Raw genomic sequence first — 18644 nt, forward strand, 5'->3', positions numbered from 1 at the left:
CACACAAGTTTTCTCCTCACTTCGTTTGAAATCCCAAGCTGCGGTCTCCAGCCCTTATGTGCCATCTGGGCACACGTACACTATTTCTCCCTGGTCATTGGGTTCAGCTATCAATTTTGCCCAAATGGCTCGTAAGTTACATCGACTTCATAGCTGTCTTCATGGGGAGAACGACGCGAGTGATTTGATACTTGTGAGCACGGGGAAAGGGGGCTACTACTATTAATTTTTGCCAATTTTTCCGACACAACCCTGCCTATTTTGAGGTTACGGAAGTAAGTTGCTTTGCATCAGTCCGGGGTTGTGAGCGGTTCTATCTATCTATCTATCAGCTGTGAATGGAGTGAAGGCAGACATCTTCGGCTGTGAATGAAGTGGAGGTACACATCTTCAACTTTGAATGAAAGAGAAGCAGATATCTTCAGCTGCGAATGAAGTGGAGGTACACATCTTCAACTATAAATGGAGTGGAGACAGACATCTTCAGCTGTGAATGAAGGAGAGGCAGATATCTTAAATAATCCTAATTTATAATACAGCCGAATCCCGTTTTAACGAATGCCGTTATAGCGAAAATCTCGTTTTAACGAACACTTTTTTCTAATCCTCCAAATAAGGTCACATAGGAAAAATGCAAACACCTGGAATTCCTTTATGACGACATTTTTCGGTATAACGAAGTGATTTCTCCGGTCTCTTGGAGTTCGTTATAACGGGATTCGACTGTAATAAACATAAAAGCATTATTCAAGGAAGGGAATATTTTTTTGATTCCGTCGAAGACAGGTCTCCGTCTCATACAGTGTCCATCTTAGACAGGTTTCCTCACACAGTACTACCTGAGCCAGCGAATGCCTCAGCTTACGAAGTTTTCGGCTAACGAACGTGATTCTTAAACGAATTATCTCCGTTAGCCGAGGTAACACTGCCTTTGCAACGTGGGAGTTTGAATGTCATCTACGTTTCACAAAAGGCCACAGCAACTACTACTACTAAACCACACATGCACCTCGTCCATATTCCTCTGCGGAACTTCTAACGAATTGGTACATGTTGGAAATGTGCGTGTACGTGTTGTGAACCTTAACGTGAAGTTTGTTACTGTGTAATGCTGTCTATTTATAGTGCTACCATCTACCATTATTCTAACTATGAATGTAGTGTGATGATTGAATAACCATATCGTTGTGGGCCTGTTGCTCTCTATGACAAGACTTTTTAACTAGGAGGTCGGCCCAAAAGAAGCTTCTCTTTCCGACTATCCTCGTAGCCTAGGGATCAAAATGTCTCACACGTTCACGAACCTGTGTAGTCATCATTAGTGGTAAACGGACCTTATACACTCGCTGATGATAGAAATCTGCCGACGTCACGTTTCTTGTGTTCAAGGAGTTTGTTGCAAAGGCTCCGTTCAAGTATTACGCAAGCAAATTTTTACCATTTTTGACCCCCCTCCCCCTGTCAGCAAAAGTAAGCAAAACTCTGACTCCCCCCCCCCCCCCGTCAGCAAAATTTCGTCAGCACTGCCCCCTACCTCCTAACACATATTGGTGGGAATCAGAAACGTTCGCGGGAGGGAACATGTAGGGGGAAAATCGTGTGCCCCCCCCCCCCAGACGAAAAAAAAATATTTTTTAATGTAAAAATATTTCTTAAAGAAATATAAATTTCGAAAGAAAATACGTTTATATGTTATTATAATCGATTTCTGTTAATGTCAATGCTATTTGAAAGGTAAGAATTCAAAATTTCCCTTTAAGAAATTCATTGTGACCCACCCTTTAAGACATATATAGTAAACCCTTGGCCCGCGGACCAAATGTGGCCCTTAACGTTATGTTATATGGCTTGCCCCCTCAAACCCAATTCTGTAAAAATGAACTAAGCGGCACATTTACAGATCGCTTATCAATTCTGCTTGGCCAGGAGTTGAACATAGACGAACTGACGGACCTCCATTTCATACAACAACAAGAGCTTATATTGAAGGTATCTTTTTTCTGGGGAAGAGAGAGAAGAAATTTCACATTTGAAAAGTGCGAAGTCCCTTACTTTTCAAATGCGATTAGGGAGATGTGTAAAATGTGGGAATCCGTGCAAAATTCTGTAGAAAAGTACTAATGAAATAGAAGCACAGTAAAGCAAGCAATAAATCTGTTCAACGACAATGCAATTTCGCATCTCCGAGAAATCCTAAAAAGGAGGCAAACAGCATGTGTGATTGGATACGTACTTTTTAAAATCACAAAAGAATAACAATGCAAACAACAGTGAGTCCGTAAATCATCCAACACGAGATAGTCCTCTTCTCTCTCGTTGTTAATTTGTATACATTATCGTATCGTATGTTTCTTTATGGCGTTACTACATTATATATACTGTACATATTTCACTTCAAAAAGCTCTAATTCTTCACCTCTCTTTCTGTGTGTGTGGCTCCATTCAGCACTTGTCGTGGCTCCCCTTTCCATTTGTGGCCCCTCCTTTTAGAGTATCCCAGGGACACAAATGGTCCACGAGGCATCAGGTTGCGAATTACTGCGGTATTATATGACATGCAAAGAAAAATCATTTGACTGGAACTTTTTTTGCTGTCACCTATCGCATAAAACTGTTATAATTTTGCAATTGACGTTGCTGACCGACTTCTGAATAGTGAGATAATGTGATAAAAAAAAATATTGTACCGTATTAAAAATATTAAAAAAAACAATAATATATATAAAATTACTGAATTTACTGAAAAAAAATTTTATCAGTTAATGTTTGCACACAGTAATATGGTATCGATAAATTTTATCAAGCGCGCCGTCAGTGAAATTCAACGAAAATCAAAAATAGAATCGAACCAGGACGGACGTCCGTGTAAATTACTCATATTTTTTTACTTTACAACAATATTAGCCGTTAAAATTTTCAAGCAAATTTCATATTGTAATAAATATTATTATGTATAAAAATATTTTATTATATTATATTTATTAACTTTTTAATCTAATCTACCGATCGGAAACCTTTTACCAACGTCAATTGAAAAATCATATTTATTTTATTCGGTAGATGGCAGCAGATATTTGCGATCAATGATTTATATTATTAGCATGTTAGATTGCAGTGGTCCTTAACATGGTGCCATATTGGGTTCATCTCTCTCTCTCTCTCTATCTATTTTTAGTCAAATGTCTTGTATGTTACATCGACTTGATAGCTGTCTTCATAGGGAGAACGGCGCAAGTGATTTGATACTTGCGAGCACGAATGCCACTACTAATTTTTGCTAATTTTTCCGACACAACCGTGCCTCTTTTGAGGTAACGGAAAAAAGTTGCTTTGCATCAGTCCGGGGACGCGTGAGCTGTTTAATATCTATCTAAGTACGGGGCCTTAGAAAAATTACTGTGTCCAAGGGTTGAAGCCGATGGGGCTCTTAAGCCGACCCTGCACTGTTTCTGAGGACCTATGATGTTGAGCCGCCCTTCCCTCAAGAGGTGCAAATTCAAGAAAATTGGACTTGCGGGAATCGAACCCACGTCTTCTCACTTGCGGGGTTAGCGTCCTAGACCAGTGGTTCTCAACCGTTTTCTGTCCATGCCCCCCCCCCTTTCAACCATTTCACATTATTGTGGCCCCCCCCTTGCGAACATGAATATTTTCATACACCCCATTTCCTCCCCCCCCCCCGTTTTCCCATTAGAAGATACTTATTCAAAATTTTCTTGTGTGAATGTTTGAATTTAATTTGATTAATTTTTAATTTATGAAAATAACGAAAAAGCAAAATAAACAGAATACAGTAAAAAATATAATAAATTATTTTCAATCAATGTAAACTCTGCGCTCGAAGACGGCGCAATGCCATCAAGTTACTTGTACTGGATGAAATTTTTATTATTTGTTTGAATCATTCGTTCCAGAAGTATCAGATACTTCCAGTTCGTGAAGTATCTTGCATGAGAAGGCTTGCTATTGAGACCAGTGTCTTCCAGGCTGAGGTATATGCAATTTTGCATGCTGTTCAATGGGCGCAATCCGAACAGCATCCAGTGCTCATATTTTCAGACAGTGCATCAAGTCTGTGGGCCATAAAAAATCCACGTTCACCGTATTACAATGTCAGAGAGATCCGTCGCATCCTGTGTGGAAATCCAAGAATACGGTTGGCCTGGGTGAAGGCGCACTCTGGAGTAGCTGGCAACGAGCAAGCTGATCAACTTGCTAAGGAAGCCGCTAATCTTCAAACTCCAGGTGAACACCCGTGGCCAAGGAGTTTTGGTAAACGCTTATTGCGTGAGGATCTCTCTATATCAACTACGTGGCAATGTAGTTGGAATTCTAATGCGGCAAAAGGCACCTATAAAGTCCAACGACGGGTCCGTTGGCACCATTATGTTTGGCCCAGAGTAAAGATAATAGTGGTAACAGAGCACGGTCCATTTCCGGCATATTTCGAACGGTTTAAGCGCTCAACTCACTCTGCTTGTAATTGTGGAGCTTCTCTCTGGCACTATGCAACGCAGTGTCCAATGACGACTCAGTTCCACTTTGGTAAGATGCCAGAGTCTTATACCTTAGCCTGGAATATAAGGACCCTTCGTAGTCCTACGAACTTTCACCGCCTCATAGGTCTTGTCAGGTTTCTGGAGCAGAACGTTCACCATATGAACGACAAAACCAGAGGACCACGTGAACCAAGAGGAGGCACCGACCCGACGTATGTGCCATCAAGGGAGTGCAGCAGTCAGGTGAGACAGTACGATTTGCGGCCAAGACTTCCCTCGCGAGAGAGCGGCAGCCAGGCGATGATTTACAACTTGCGGCCTAGACGACGGCGGACCGATACTAGACCGATTCACTACTGAAGACCGATACCGACAATCGAACAGATATGTAGGAGCTGGACAATGGATGGCTGTGATTAGCTGATTTACTCTGCGATTCGAAATTTCATATTTATTATTGACAATTATTAGATTAACTGACGATGGCCAGATTCTTATGGGAGGGCTATTATCATCGTATGATCTTGTTTATAATTTCGATTGTCTATTGGCGTTTGTTGTTTCGATTTTAATCACTTGTTATATGATTTTAGATTGACGATCGTCTTCATATATATATATATATTTTTTCTTTTTTTTTGGTTGCCTTCGTATGAGGCGACAATGTTTTGTTTTTTTTATAATAAAATTTTCCGGATACACCCATCCTCCGGGAACGCTTCGATATCTCTATGAGATGAGAAGCGGAGTGTGTCCGGTCTTCAAAGGTCAAAGCCCCATCCCCCTCCTCCCGAGAAAATTCTGCGTACGCCTATGCGTGTGAACCTAATGATTTATTATCAGGATTTCAAATTATCGTCTGCCTGCGGACCCCATATGCCATCGCTGCTGACCACCTCTGGTCCACGGACTATAGGTTGAGAAACGCTTCTACAGAGAGTGCATTTTCTCTATGGTAGGTGTGTTGTGTTACCCGCAGTGACGAAATATTTTGGGGGCACGGTAGGCCAGGTTGATAAAGTACCAAACGCCTAAAGTACCAAACGATGTTTGGAGGTGTCGCGAGTTCGATACCCAGTTCGTCCTTGTCAGAAGGGGTACAGCAGAAACGGTGACATGACCACGGAAAAAGATTTCTACCCCAAGGAATCCCACACCGAGGGGTCAGTGCACTAGCCTCTCAGCGAGTGCAAAAAAAAAATTCTGACGTTCGGAATCGTCAATAAATTGCAGGTCCCGTTGATGGATATTGCAATCAGCCCTCGTGTGCTGAAAATGACCGTTTTGTGATCAAACGAAATTTCTTATAGCGGAAGATCAACTCACCTTTACTACTACAAATCCCCCAGAAGTCCAAATTTCTCTGACCACCACCATTGCGCTGTTAATCGTTCCAAGTAAACATTATGCTAACGACGAGGCCTTGATAATTGCTTGAAAATAATTGATCGAGGTTCCTACTAAAATTCCCTCAATCTCCATTAATTATAATAATTGAAAATTATAAATTACCAAATTTTCTTTTTTTTCAAACAAGAGAAAAGACTCCCTCTCCAAAAAAAAAAAAAATCAATCCATTAAATCCGATTATAATTTCATGAAGACTACTTTATTATTGAAGCAATAAAAATGAATTTTGAATAGATTAGAGGGTGGCAAAGGTGTGGTCCCCCATCCCCCGCAGCCGTAGAATCCATTATGGTGCAAGTAAGGGGTTGTGAAACGGTTCCCGAAGGTACCCTTTCAAGACATATCTGCACCATTACCTCGAGATTCTCCCATCCGTATCTTCGAGCCGTTAATTGCAAGGCGAAAGGGGGGGGGAAGCTCTACTTACAGGTGATTTACTTTCACTAAGGTAGTAGTATCACATGTTTGTTATGTTATAAAACCCACCCTCATCGTGTCAAGAGGGAGGGGGAAAGAACGGTCCAGAGAAGACGCGCACCATCCCATCCCACCCTCCCGCACCACCGCGACGACGAACAGCAAAATGTATTCTTAATTATACCGGGGCTTATTATAAGCACTGAGCAACCATTTGAAAAGCTTCAAGATTGCGGTGCGGACTCTTAAAAGATGGCTGCGAGTTACTTGTTTAAAAGAGAGGGCACCCTAGGGATGGAGGAAAGTGGCGGGTAACCTAAGACATATCTCCTCCTATGCGTTTCTAGAAGCTCTCAAATTATTCGTCGAGACAATGGCCTGGAGGTTGGAGATGAACCTCAAGTCATTCCTCCCCCCCCCCCGCTTTTATATTTCAACCCTTTTTCCCTTGTCTTTCTTTATAAGCAGGGACAAAATCCTACGTAAATTCCCAACTAAAATTGCTGGATTTTCTTCCTCCTCCCCCGAATTCTCTCGAGTTGTGTTTAATTTGTCAAGATTACATTTGTTTTTCGTCCTCACCCCTTCCTCTGTGTGTGTGTGTGTGATGATGATGATTCTTTTTGAATAATTTTAAAGTGGAAAAAGAATGTACGGAATGTGATTTTTTTTTAATATGACAACGTCGTAAAGAAAAGGGTTGGAATATGACTTAAATTTGAATTTGAAATTGAAATTTTTGTGTTTCTAATTTGTGTTTCTATATAGGACTAATGGGAATTACCTAATTATTTTAACAGGCCCTATTGAAATTTGCGGTATTTGTGGTGGTTCATACGTTCTTGGAATTATAAAATAGTCTCTTATGTTGTTATTGGTTTAAGTGTTCATCAAATTACTTTTTGATATTTGTTTTTTTTTCAGATATGAAATAGATATTTACTATGGGAATAAATACTTAAAATTTAGTTTCCGTTATGAAACGACCAGTAATAGAATGGTCAGTAAACCATGATTATGAACGAGTTTTCTACAGATGTGAAATATACATACTGTACATGGAATAAATTATAAAATCAAGTAATAGAATAATAATAATAATAATTGTAATAATAACATTCAATAGTTACTGTAATAAACAATAGAATAAATCATAATGAACAATAGAATAAATCATAATGAACAATAGAATAAATCATAATGAACAATAGAATAAATCATAATGAACAATAGAATAAATCATAATGAACAATAGAATAAATCATAATGAACAATAGAATAAATCATAATCAATAATAGAATAAATCATAATGAATACAGCCAGGATAATGTATATATGCACTAAGATAGTGGTGACATTTACGCTGCAAAAACATTCAAATACGTATGCACTGAAATATCCTGAAAAAGTTAAGAATTCTGAAATATGAAATAGCAAGATATTTTCCCTAACGATCTTGGGGCGACCACAGATAAATGGCGCGTTCATTTCCAACCCAGCTCGTTAATGGCAGTAAATTGCAGCATAGCGATATGGTCTGAGTTGGTGTGTGGTGAAGTATTAGTAGACAAGAATCCTGCAGGGAAGTAGTATAGTTAGGTTCCTGGTTTGATCCTCGTTTTGAAGACACAGTGGTTGTAGGCTGAAATCTCTTTCTGCGGGTTTTTTTTTTAACTTTGAGGTGCGAATTCGGGCCGGTCTGCCATTTGAAAAAGTTTCTCCACGGAGAACATTCAGACTTCCAACACGATACTTACGTAACATGAAAATTCAGACATTTGGCATTTTCACTTTCAAATGTTGAAGAACGAAAGGCAGTACCAGCAAAACAAAAAACAAGCACAACTCAGACAACTCAAATATGTTAGGGGCCACACATACACTCAGAACACATATCCCGGCATGTACCGATTCATTAGAAATTTCGTAGAGGAATCTGTACGAGTTGCATTTTATCTTTTCACGGTTATGTAGTAGTATTACTACTACTTTCTTTCTTTCAAACCGGTCCTATCACAATATGCAATTTACTACCGAGTGAGTTGTGCCAGAAGAGTCAATGTGTGCACCTAATAGTCTGAGTGCGCATGTATAGTGTTGTGTTTGATTTTTCAGTGGTGTCACCTATGTTGCAAATTGTGAGTGAAGCGTACTAATAGTACTACTACTACTACTTTACCGTACAATGCACATCTTACACATGCCTCTGCTAGTACAGTGAAGTAGTAGACCAGCGATTAGTCAAGTGTTGACCAGAACGGAACTGCAAGAAACCGAATATATATGCATATTTTATCATTTTGTTGTGTTCTTTTAATGGTTCTCGATTTTTTTAATTCATCAAAAGAATGTAAAAAATAATATTTCAGTACAAAAAAGTTGACATATTTAGATTTTCAAGAGTGAATTATTGTTTCAAATAATTTGAATAATATATTTTTGTTGACTTATATGTGATGAAAGCAGTAGTTTTACAACCAGTCAAGAAAATTAAAAATTCGATTGGAAAAGTTTAAATTGAAATTTTGTTTCTTTCCGAAAGATTTACTTTCAACTCCTTCGAATGTCGATCAAAATAAATGCGTTTCAATTTTTTTTCTTTTGCATTTGAAATTTTAATTTCAGGATTAAAAATTATTTTAAAAATGAAGAAGCTGATGTAGAAAACGTAATCAATTTTTGTTCCTCTATTTTATGTTTCTGTTAACCTAACGCATTGATCCCAAAACTGGTGTCTGTTTATTGCTTCTCGTATATTCGATTAATCAAATGGAATTTGTCATTTTTTCTGAAATTTTCATTATATTTTCTTTCAAAGACTTGGCTTTTACAATGTGTAATTTGATATAGCAATAACTAGGGATGTTCATTTCGATAAAATAAAAGATAGCGGAATCGAGAATGATAAACGAAAAGTCAGTATAACCTGTTCAAGAAATAATTAGAGACAGTTATATTTTGATGTATTACCGGATTTGCAGTTGCAAGAAGATGTCTCAAACAAGATGGAGCGATGAAATCCAAAAGATGAGAAATGACAAAGACATCAAAAAGGGAGAAAAAGGAGAAAACTTTGAGGATACCTTCATCCATCAGCGGATTGAAAATGTTTGATAATATGTGTCTCACATGGATATTTACGTGAAAACTTCGATTCAAACTGAGACCTGGTGGGCTAAAATCTATCAGGCTAATCAATTGCATGTAGGTTGATCGTTTCACTGGAAAAATCAGAACGATTTCATATGTAGCAGGGGAAAGAAATAAATAAAAAGAAGGACAAGAAAGGAGAAGAATAAGTGAAAATGAAAGAGAAAGAATTGAAGTGGCGAAAGAGCAGAAGAGAAGGAAGGAATGAAAAAGAGAGGTAGAAAAGAGGAAAATATGAGTGTGAGGGAACAGGGAAAGAGAGGTGGAGATGAAAGAAAAAGAAAGATAGAATCAGAGAAACGGAAATTATGGAAAGAAATAGAAAGAAGGTAAAGAAACAGAGAAGACCAAGAGAAAGGAAGGTAGAACCAAATAAAACCACGCGGAAGTGAAAAAGGGACGGATAAAAAAGGAAGGAAGCCGTGCATGAGCAAAATAAAGCTCGTAAGAAGAAAAATATTTTTTTTTGCGAACAAAAAAATATGTATGAACAGGTGAATAGAAAGAGTGGACGAAGAAAAGGTAACTACCAGGGCCGTCATTTCAACTTTGACGGGACTTTTTTCAAATGTGACGGGCCTGGTAACTAGAGCTTTTTAGAAGAGTGATTATTAAGAGGAAAAGAAAGTGAGAGAGATAGACAAAGTAACACTTTGATGAAACAAAATTAAGGAGGAAAAAGAAGAAAAAAAAGGAGAAAAGTTGTAAAAAATACAATAGGTGTGAGTGAAGAGGAAAGGGATCACGAAATAAGGAAGTTGAAAGAAAATGAAAAGAAAAAAGAAAAATACTAGAACAAGGCAACTGAGAAAAAAGATAATATAAAAAAAAGGTGAAGAAAGAAAGGAAAGAAGATGGAGTAACAAAGAAAAGAAAATATAATGGAAGGAAGAAGGAAGGCGAGCGAAGAATACAATATAAGGGATGAAGAAGGCTGAAAGAAATAAAAGTAATAAATAGGAGAGGAAAAAAACAATTGAGGCAGAAAGAGAGTAGGAGTAAAGAGGAAAATGTCGAAAGAAGAATATAAATAGGAATGTTAAACAAAGAAGGCGAAAGAAAAGATGAGAGGAAAGAAAATACTTTTATAGGGATAAGGGGAAGGAGGGGGAAAATAATATAAAGATGAGGAAGGTCTCGAAGAGAAACAGGAGAGAAGAATAAGAAGTAAGAATAGAGAAGCTTGAAGAAGAATATGCAGATGGAGTTGAGAACAGAATGAAAGAACTAAAGAAGATAGAAAAAAATAATGATAAGGCATCGAGGGCAATTCAAGAAGAAAATTCAATGGGGGGGGGGGGAAGGAGAGAGATGTAAGTTAATAAGTGTTAAGAATATAAGGCGAGATGTTTTTTCCATAAAAGATAAAATCAGAGATAAGAACAACGAGAGTTACAGAATAGGAACGGAAGCTGATAGAAAATAACCACAAGATGTATGGTAACAATATTGAAGAGAAAAATTGAAAGTAGGGAAATAGCAACACATCAAAAACATTGCTAAATTGCATTAGCGTCACATATTTAATAAACTGATCGATGATTATTATAATTCTGTTATAATTTCAGATTCGAATTTTCCAACAGCAATATACTGTATCAGGCATAGAATTATGAGCCGTAAATAAGTAATAAGATAGAACCATTTTTGGATCGAAAAAAGCTAACAAAGACTTTCAGTTTTAAGACTCCACAAAAAGATACAGGTGTATCATTATAACATAAGCTTTTAGTAATCTTTATTAGTTTCAATGGAGCATTGTACCTGAACTAAATATTTCGAAGAAAATGAAACCCTGTGAATTCAGCGAATTAGTAAGGATTGCATATATTATCATTATTTGAACACAGAAGATGAATACGATAAAAAAATCATATGTAGATCAGCAAGAAGGATAACAAGCTCATGTATCGAACATAGGAGCAACAACATCCTTCTTTGATCAACTGCGTTGTTATCGTCGGACTTGGTAGCGAAATAAATTGATTAGATAAAGAAATTCTGGAGGAAGTCCATCCTCCTTTTACTCCTCACTTCCATCAAATCATCTTCGTCACGAAGACAACTCATACAATGTCTCTTTCTCTCTCACCAAACCATCCTTTTCTATGCCGTTGATTAATAATATCAGAAGAGATTGGAGACGGCGATGGCAAAGAGCAACAGCAGCAACGCGTTTTCCCTCCTCCTTCATTCAATCTCTTCACTATGTGTGTGTGCCCGAGCTTTAACGTTTTTAAAACTTTCCGAAGACTACAAGGCGCAGCAGCAGCAGCAGCAAATTATAATTAGCATCTCTCGATGTTAGGAGCCTTCATCTCCATCATTTCCATCCCTCTCTCTAAACCACCTTCATCACCCAAGACTCACATAGCCTTCATTAATAATCTGCAACTTCCAAGCTCAGATTTTAGCTAGCAGCAGGAAGAGTGCGATGGATAGATAGATAGATAGATAGATAGTTTGGTTGGGTGGATGGAGTCCACGACGAAGTTTGTGTTGGCAGTGGTGGTGGTAAGGGCAGTTGGGATGGACCATCTAGTTTTATTAGAGCCAAAACTCTCTCTCTCCGATCGTAAGACATTTGCCTCCTCACTTCCCAGAAAGTAACCTTTCACTGCTATATTGAGAGAGAGAGAAAGAGAGAGAAGCACCCTCGAACACACGCACACGATCGTAATTATATTTTTGTTCGAAGGAGCGATGGGAAGATTGAGAGGGAGATGGCTCGTGAAGGGAGGGGCAAATATTAGCCCTGAGACAACATGTTAAGTTTGTTAAAGTAATAATTGAGTTACACTTTGCCTTTACATCTTCAATGGACTCTTAGCACTAACAACTTGTTTGCCTTTCCGGCAGTTCCTGCCGCGCTTCGAAGAATCAAATGGCGTCCAACAACTGCTTTCAAATGGATTAAAAGGACTGGGGGAGTTGGAGGAGGCCGTACTAAGCATTGTATTGTAATTGTGACGCCGCGAGTTCCATCTCATTGGAATTCCGGATATGCGCGTCTCAAATTACCTACTAATAGCATTTCTTTGATTTCAGAATCCATATAATGTATCACGTTTCGTTTTTATTTCCCCTCTGATTAAATTTAATTTTCACAAGGAAAAATTGATATGAAGTTCTGGAAAGGTAATAGAATTCCGTAGAGTGGAATAATGATATTACATTAATTCACGTACAGCATGATTATTTGGAAATATTTTGTGCGAATGTGTGCTTGTGTATATCGACCAGTCATCTCTTTATAACTCATTTTCTCATAACTCTCTTCTCTTTATAACTCATTTGTTGAAAAGAGGAGAATGCTCTTTTACGCTCAAGATTGTGATTGGCATCGAATGAAACATTATCTTATTACGGGAAATAAAATATGTGGTTGAATATCTGGCGATTCAGCAAACTTCCACTTAATTATTGGGGATTTACCCGTTTTGATTCATATTTTCCTGGTAGACTAGTTGCTATCCTGATTCAATTTAATGAGTCTGATGATGACTATGCGGTTGTTTCTTCTGGCATAAATATAGCGCTTTGATTTATGCGCCAACGTACTGTGACTACAACGTTATGTTGTGACATTATGGGCAACCGTCTGTATTCCCACAATAGCAGTAATTCAGTAAAGGTTCAGGACCATCTTAACAGCGTCATAAACCTCCATACAGACTATATTTTCTGGAGCCCCTACGTGGTCAGAAGCTTACTGCTTACTACCATACACATTTGCTCTTGAAAATTTTGACCTGAACTCATGATCACGAGTTTCCCTCCACACCTGAAGCACTCGGCACTGGTGGGGGATCTGTTTCTATTACAACACGTTTCAGCTCTAGCCCATACTGTTAGTGCCGCACGCTGCTAGTTTCGTCGAAAGGAATCTCATTGGCCTGCTGATATCCTGAGCGCATTCTGGTAATAACTGGCACTTTCGTAATAACCGGAATATTAGCTGTGAGCCAGGGAAATGGAATCATCAGATTTGCATTATCTAATGACCATCATAATTGCTTATTAACAAGCTAATAAAAATGAAAAAAACAAAAACAACAAATAGAAATGGTTAAAAAAAGGGAAAAATTGGAAAAAGAGGAAAAAACGAATTGAAAAAAAGGAAAAAAATCAATTGGAAAAAAAGGAAAAAAAATCAATTGAAAAAAGTCAATTGTAAAGAGAAATATGATTAAGTGGAAAAAGAATGTTTTTTGTGAAATATGGAATAATGAAATTTCATTTCAAAACAAACTTTCATTGATGAATGCAAAAAAAATTGTCTGGGTTAAAAAAATTAATTAGGTAAAAAAAATTCTGTCAACCAACGTAATAAAAAATTAATAAACGGGGAAAAATAAGATAAATTAAAAAAAATTAAAAAGGAATGAAGAATTGAAGAAAGATGAACTGCATTAGCTTCAAGCTACGAAGCTGCATAATTGAACCATGTGAAAAAATAAAATAAATAAATAAAGAATTTAGGGTTTATAAGTTACCCATCACACTCTGCTACCCTTCACTCGAATTCCAAGTATAGGCGGAAAAAAATAATTTTAATAAAGATTTCACGAAAAGAAATAGAGAGAGAGAATGTATCAATGCACTCACTCGCAGTATAATAAAGTTTCAGACCAAAGAAACATATACACTGTACACAAAAGGCACGAACCCCTTGTGTATTTAAGGGAATAAAGTTTGTCTAAGAGTTTTTTACTTGTATTTTTATTATTATTATCATTTCAGGAGAATATAGTGTCCCGGTGTAACAGCCAAAGTGAATCCTCTGGGTAAATTTACACTTGGGATTAAACGCCCCCCCCCCCACCTCCTTGCCTTGCGGAATGAATCGGGCTAACTCTCTCGCTTTCTCTTATGCTGCGGGGTTCCCAGTACTGTTTACATGGGCTGCTGCTGCTGCCGGAATATGCCCAGAAAAAAAGAAAAAAAAATTACATGGGAAGAGTATGAGATGTGGATGGTATAACCAAGTGCTCGAGTGCATCGCAATCAAATACTGAAAATGAAAAATCTTGTAACGCTGAGATCTTCATTTTCTATATATTCTTCTCTTTCTCATGTATTCTCACTGTATATTTCATGATTTTCTTCTCTGTTTGTTTCTTCTATATTTGTCTACTTCTGTGTTTGTACAGAACTTATTCCTACTCCATTAGCTTGGGCAAAGACTAACTTAGAATCATCGCCAAGTAGAAGGGCCAACATAAGCCAATGATGCCTTGAGACAGTGGGGTGAAAACATTGAAATATACCGCGAGTCCTTCGCAGATTCCGGTGTTCTAGATATACCGGTACGTTGCTTTGGACGCGAGTCCTTAGCAGACCCAAAGATTGAATGCGAGCCGATCTCTCCGTTAACAGTCTCACCACAGAGAGCAACAGGCATACACAAATATTCAATTATTGCAATACTCTCACAGCACTAAAAATTCATGCACAACATTAGATACGTTCTCAAAACTATTATGTACAAATGCACACTTCCGGCACAACTCTGGCAGTATATTTCCCTTGGCGATAGACCGAAGTTGTGCTTAGTTCGACAGGAAAAAACCTCGAGGATTCTAAGTATACCGGTACATTGCTTTGGACAGAAGTCCTTTGCCAAGAATTCTAGTATGCACTAAGAAGTTTCTGTTCCAAGGGGGAGGGGGGGTCATCGTTCAAAGTATCCAAACTATATGATCGCTATCTATTTTCGTAACTAAATTCAGCAGCTAAGCTGAATCTTGGCTAGCTCTAGTGCCTCATTCATCGTATAGTACGTATTCACATGTACCGTGATTTCTTATGTATAATCCGCAGTGGCGTATAATTTCATTCACGGACACTGGGAGATATATTTGGTCATGTTTAGTGTAGGAGAAAATTTCATGATTGTAATTGCATCTATACGCCATCCACCATCTTAACCCTTTCAGAGCCGAACATTCACTGTTTGGAATTTTCAAAATTGTTTTGAGTTTTTGATACTCAAAAAAGGGAATTAAAAACTTGAATGTCAGCAAATCTTTTTTTTTTTCACAGTTTTTCTCAAATTTAAATTTTTTTTTACTATTTTTCTCGTGAGGAAATAATTTACTTCGTTCAATTTTTTTCAGCAAAGATGATGTATATTTTGTTGATGAATATCTATCTTCACACAGGATTTTTTCCAGAATTTTATTGCTAAAATTTATGAAATAAATCACACTTTTTCCGGAGTCACTTCCTCTTCGAAGTAATCTCAAAAAAAAGCCCCGAAAGTTTAATTTTAAGTGCTGCCCTCCGATGAAAACTCCCAATGTTCATATTAAACATATTTCTAACTCAAGACTTGCACACTCCTTTAAGTCTGGGGTTTATTCCCTGAGATCAAAATGAAAAAAATTCGATGGTGAGAAAAGCAAACCACACACATTAGTAGCCGTGTCCGGAAAATTCACCGACAAATAATGGAAAATTCATCTCTGGGAAAATTCCCCAACAAACAATTCACCGACATCAGTTCGACATGAGTGAATGAACGAGTGAACAAATGATCGAGTGAGCAAGTGAAAGAGTGAGTGAATAAATGAGTGAAATCAGCTTGTTACTAGAGGGCTAGCTTGCTCTCTCTCACTCACACGGTCGCTCAGTGAATTACTATTGGTGGCTTATTATGCCATTCACTCAGTAGGTCACTCACTTACTCCCTAGGTCAATAACTTACTTCATAGGCAACTCACTCAATGCCGCTCATTGTGTCATTCGATCACTCTATCATTAGGCCGATCACTGACTTGATCTCTAGGTCACTCATTTACTAAATAGGTCGCACACTTTGTCATTCACTGGGTCACTGATTATATCATTCACTCACTGGTTCACTAACTATATCATTCACTCACTGGGTCGCTTGTTATATCATTCACTCACTGGGTCACTCATTATATCATCAACAAACTAGGTTGCTCACTGGGTCACTCATTATATCATCAACAAACTAGGTTGCTCACTGGGTCACTCATTATATCATCAACACACTAGGTTGCTCACTCTGTCACATGCACTCAGTCACCAGGTCACGCACTTACTCACTAGTTCACTCACTCTGTCGCTCTCTCACTCACTAGTTTGCTCACTCACAAACACTAACCACTCTGTCACTCACAAACACTAACCACTCTGTCACTCACTCACTAACCACTGTATCATTTACTGATTCACTCACTGGCTCACTGACTCGTGTCGACAAACAATTGTCGTGAAAAACGGTTGTGTCGAATTGTTGACGGCGAATTGTTACTCGGTAATTTTCCTAGCGGTGAATTGCATCACGGTGAATTGGTGTCGGTGAATTTTCCGTAAAACATTAGTAGTACCAGGGTCTGGAAAGGTTGAAACCAGTGAAAATAAATCTTCAGCTGATACGGAGCTGTGGATAATCCACCCTGAGAAATCTTGAATTTTTTTAATGGGCAATCCGCAGCTTATACGCTGGAAATTATGGTACGAACCGCAAGAAGTGTAGTTACCATATTTTTAAAAGAAAAGTTGAATATATGGATTAATTAATACTCTTTCCTACTCGTGTATCACAAATTAATAAATAATGATCAAAAAATGGAATTAATAAATTTAGAAAATTAGAATTTTATAATGTGAATTTTTTTTTAAAAACCAATAAATAAATACGTACCTAATTAATTCTAAAGGAATAATATTCTCTTAGAAAATGTGTGTTTAATTAATGTTCAAAGATATGAATTCTGTATTTGTAAATATTTCTCTTTTCATGGATAAATGCGTATTCAAATACCAAAAGAAAAATTTTACCTCAGAGAAACGGAGTTTGTTTCCAAATCCCGTTATCTTCTTTCGGAGCAAAATATCGCGATTGTTTATTTTCCAGTTTCGGCAAATTACAAGACTAACTTCCTGTATTTACTTTCAAAAGATGTGAAACTGAATTGAATACTGGAGGTGTTTCTGGATTGTTTACCGAGTGGAATATTGAAGTAAGGGGAAACAAAACAAAACTCTTGGAAATTATAGTGTTTATTTATGCGTTTTATATTTCTTGTTTTCGGTAATGTATTAGTATTTTGTGTCGTTCTGAGTTAATTAACATATATCATAGTTCATTCTCTCTCTCTCTCTCTTTAGGTGGTGATCCAACATTTCTCCTCGCAATGTGGGTAATTCAATATTTTAGAAGTTTTATATAAATTATTCCGTATACCCCTAACCACAATAATGAACGGAAACAAAGAAATGAACTAAATCGTGGTATCAAACTCGCTGCCCGCGGACTGCATGCGGCCACCGAAGGGACTTTTGGCGGCTCACGTCGTCCCAACAAGGTCCAAAAAATGTTTTTTGATAAAATAAATTGAAATAATTTTTTTGAAATAAAAATTGTGAAGAATTTGCGTCAAAAAAATTAATTAAATAAATTAAATCCTAATGAATCGGCAGTGAGAGTCACTACACACTACATATATAAAATCAGCTACATATTCACGAAAAATTGCAAGCTATATATATTGCACGATACCATACATTTTTATTCATTTTTTTATTTTTACGGTATACACAGGTGTACATTTTCTGCGTTACCGCCAGGCATGAGGCGACCGCCTAGGGCGGCATTTCTTTTATGACAGATTTATTACGACGGTGTTTTTTCACTCGCAAATTTTTACACACCGACATAATTTTGAAGGGAGAGCGAGAGAGTGGATAAATAACCGCAGGTAAATACAATACTTATCGGTGTTGAAATGCTATTCAATGCTTAATTCATCTTAGCGCACCTCCTTTCTTGCACTTCTAAAAGTGACACCTATCTCTAACGAAGCTGGTTCCTGAAAATATTAGGTTTCTTCTTAAGTATCTTTTCCCTCTTTATCAACATTTTTCTATAATTGACATCTATTTCTTCAGTCGAATCCACCAGAACAAGTTTGGATGGGTATGATCAGCACCTCCGGATGAATGCTCGCGGGTAAAGGAAAATTTTTATTCGTACATCAATTCAATTTTTATTCGCCTTGAAAAATAACATTTTTTTCCTGATAGGCTGCATAGACCTGTTTCCTCTGCCCACAGAATTGTGATACCTGTGTAGAATAACAAAATAGCATTGCCTTATATAATATAGGGAATTTTTTTTTCTCTTTGCGCAG

The sequence above is a fragment of the Pholcus phalangioides genome, unplaced genomic scaffold, assembly GCF_987345545.1.
Source record: "Pholcus phalangioides strain wild (caught in Gottingen) unplaced genomic scaffold, Ppha-v1.0 ptg000031l_1, whole genome shotgun sequence".
NCBI lineage: Eukaryota > Metazoa > Arthropoda > Arachnida > Araneae > Pholcidae > Pholcus > Pholcus phalangioides.